The 3,084-nt window shown below is 44.4% G+C and overlaps 1 pseudogene; it reads right to left on the minus strand.

Moving 5' to 3' along the window:
- Window positions 1–1,450: 1,450 nt before the first annotated feature.
- Window positions 1,451–1,703, minus strand: LOC102925895 (NADH dehydrogenase [ubiquinone] 1 alpha subcomplex subunit 3 pseudogene; annotated as a pseudogene).
- Window positions 1,704–3,084: the final 1,381 nt, after the last annotated feature.

Below are 3,084 nucleotides of genomic sequence, written 5' to 3' on the forward strand. Positions count from 1 at the left end.
TACACATACATGCACACACATTCATACAAACACACACATACACACATATATGCACACATACAAACATATATATACACACATACACACACAGCAGTTTCTAATTTCCACCTGATGGTTTTAAACTATCCACTACTTCGAGGAATGTCACTTAGCCTCCAAATATTTGGAGAATTTCTAGAAATACTTCTTTTTTCACTGCTAATTTAGTGCACTGTAATTAGAGAATTTTTTTTTTTTGTTTCAGTTTGGTTTTGGTTTTTTGAGACAGGGTTTCTCTGTGTAGCCCTGGCTGTTCTGGAATGCACTCTATAGACCAGGCTGTCCTTGAACTCACAGAAATTGCCTGCCTCTGCCTCCTGAGAGCTGGGATTAAGGGTGTGTGAAACTACTGCCTGGCAAGAATGAATATTTTTAAATTCGTTGCTGTCTCATCTAGTAATTGAATTTTTCACATATGTAACATTTTCTAGAGAAGTTGGTTCTATCAAGCTATTTGGCAATGGTAGCCACATCTTTATCCGTGCTGGGCCTCTGACAGCTGTTTTATCTGTTAATGAGAAGGGGGTGTTAAATCTTCTGCTAAAATCAGGGTTATTCATTTCTTCTAGTTCTTCCTTCCTTCCTTCCTTCCTTCCTTCCTTCCTTCCTTCCTTCCTTCCTTCCTTCCTTCCTTCCTTCCTTCCTTCCTTCCCTCCCTCCCTCCCTCCCTCCCTCCTTCCTTCCTTCCTTTCTTTCTTTCTTTAAAGATTTATTATGTATACAGTGTTCTGTCTGCATGTATGCCTACACACCAGAAGAGGGTGCCAGATCTCATTACAAATGGTTGTGAGCCACCATATGGTTGCTGGGAATTGATCTCAGAACCTCTGAAAGAGCAACCACTGCTCTTAACTTCTGAGCCATCTCTCCAGCCCTCTTTTTTCTTTTTTTTTTTTATTCCAGAGCTGAGGACCGAACCCAGGGCCTTGCACTTGCTAGGCAAGCGCTTTACCACTGAGCTAAATCCCCAAACCCCCTCTTTCTTTTTTTTTTTTAATTGTTTTTTTCAAGACAGGGTTTCACTCTGTAGACCAGGCTGGCCTTGAACTCACAGAGATCCTCCTGCCTCTGCCTCCCGAGTACTGAGATCAAAGTTGTGCACCAACCACGGCTGTCTAGCCTCCTAGTTCTTGCTACACTTGTATTTTTTGTATTTATTTTTACTATTTCTAAACATATGTGTGCATGTGTGTCTGTGGAAGCCTGAGGTGTTGGATCCCCCTGGAGCTGTGGTCACAGGCAGTTATGAGGCACCTGATGTGGGTGCTGGAAACTGAACTTAGGTCCTTCAGTACATTTTCCTAAACGCTGAGCCATATCTCCAGCATATGTATGTATGTTTATTTCTTTTTGATTTCCACATGTTTATTGGGGGCAACAGGAGTGAGTCCTCTTCCATCTGTGGGAGTATTCACACGCTCTTCAGCCATTCCAGGCTTGGACCCTGGGGGTCCCGGAGGTGGCTGGGCACATCAGGCATGTTCCCATTATCTCTTACAGGCACTGAGTAATTGCAGGGTGTGGCTGGTTTGATCTTGGTGGCACTTGGTGTCGAGGCTAAGTAAGGGCATAATTAGAGTGAGGTTCCCAGTGGCGGTGGACACCACAGGCGCTGGTTCCTTTGCCCAGGCAGTTTTGAGGAAGGTAGAGAATCTCCCAGCCATCTTGGCCTCTCAGACCCTATGTTTTTAAAGACAATCTCCACGTGGCCCAGGCTGGCCTGGAACTCCCAGAGATCCGCCTGTATGCTAAGAGTGCTAGGATGAAAAGGGTGTGCGCCTTTTGAATCTGTGTGTGTTCTGAAGTTTGTTCTGTCCTCTCAGTAAGCCAACGTTTCCATACTGATATTCTGCTGATAGTCTTTATCCTAACACACACTTGGTCCAATAGTAAAACATACACTGTAGTTCTTTTGATTACTGTTAATATGGTTTGTTCTTTTTCAATTTCTTCTTTAATCAATTTGGTTTTCATATTTAAAGTTCATTTGTTACACAGTAGATAGATAGGTCATTTAAAAATATTTATTGATTTCTCTCCGCCAGATGGCCGTCATCATGGACATGAGTCGCGTGCAACCCATCAAGCTGGCTAGGGTAACCACAGCGCTGGGTAGGACCGGCTCGCGGGGACAGTGCACGCAGGTGCGTGTGGAATTTATGGATGACACCAGCCGCTCTATCATCTGAAATGTCAAAGGCCCCTTTTGAGAGGGTGAGGTGCTCACCCTATTGGAGTCAGAAAGAGAGGCTTGGAGGTTGAGCTGGCCTTGCTGCTGGGTCCTGGATATCCACCACTTGGCCCATGATGACCTGCAACTATTAAATAAAGCATTTGTATTGTTTTAAAAAAATATTTATTGATTTCTGCTTTATGTCAATGGGTGTTTTGCCTGCACATATGTCTATGAATCGTTTGCATGCAGGGCCTTCAGGGTCAGAAAAGGCCGTTGGGTCCCTAGAACTAGATTTACAGCTGCGATGTAGGTGCTGGGAATCAATCCCAGGTCATCTCTCCAGGACACTTTTAAAAATACACATTAGCTGGGTGGTGGTGGCAAACACCTTTAATCTCAACACTTGGAAGGCAGAAGCAGGCAGATCTCTGTGAGTTTGAGGCCAGCCTGGTCTACAGAGCGACCTCCAGGACAGGCACCAAAACTATACAGAGAAACCCTGTCTTGAAAAAACAAAACAAGCCGGGCGGTGGTGGCGCACGCCTTTAATCCCAACACTCAGGAGGCAGAGGCAGGCGGATCTCTGTGAGTTCGAGGCCAGCCTGGTCTCCAAAGCAAGTTCCAGGAAAGGCGCAAAGCTACACAGAGAAACCCTGTCTCGAAAAACCAAAAAAAAAAAAAAAAAGAAAGAAAGAAAGAAAAAACAAAACAAACAAACAAGAAAAGAGAATTAAAAAAATACACTTTATCCGACAGGCAGTGATAGTGAATGCCTTTAATCTCAGCACTTGAGAGGCAAATGTAGTACAGAAATCTGTGAGTTCCAGGCCAGCCTGGTCTACAGAGCAAGCTCCAGGATAAGCTCCAAA

The sequence above is a fragment of the Peromyscus maniculatus genome, chromosome 1, assembly GCF_049852395.1.
Source record: "Peromyscus maniculatus bairdii isolate BWxNUB_F1_BW_parent chromosome 1, HU_Pman_BW_mat_3.1, whole genome shotgun sequence".
Taxonomy (NCBI): domain Eukaryota; kingdom Metazoa; phylum Chordata; class Mammalia; order Rodentia; family Cricetidae; genus Peromyscus; species Peromyscus maniculatus.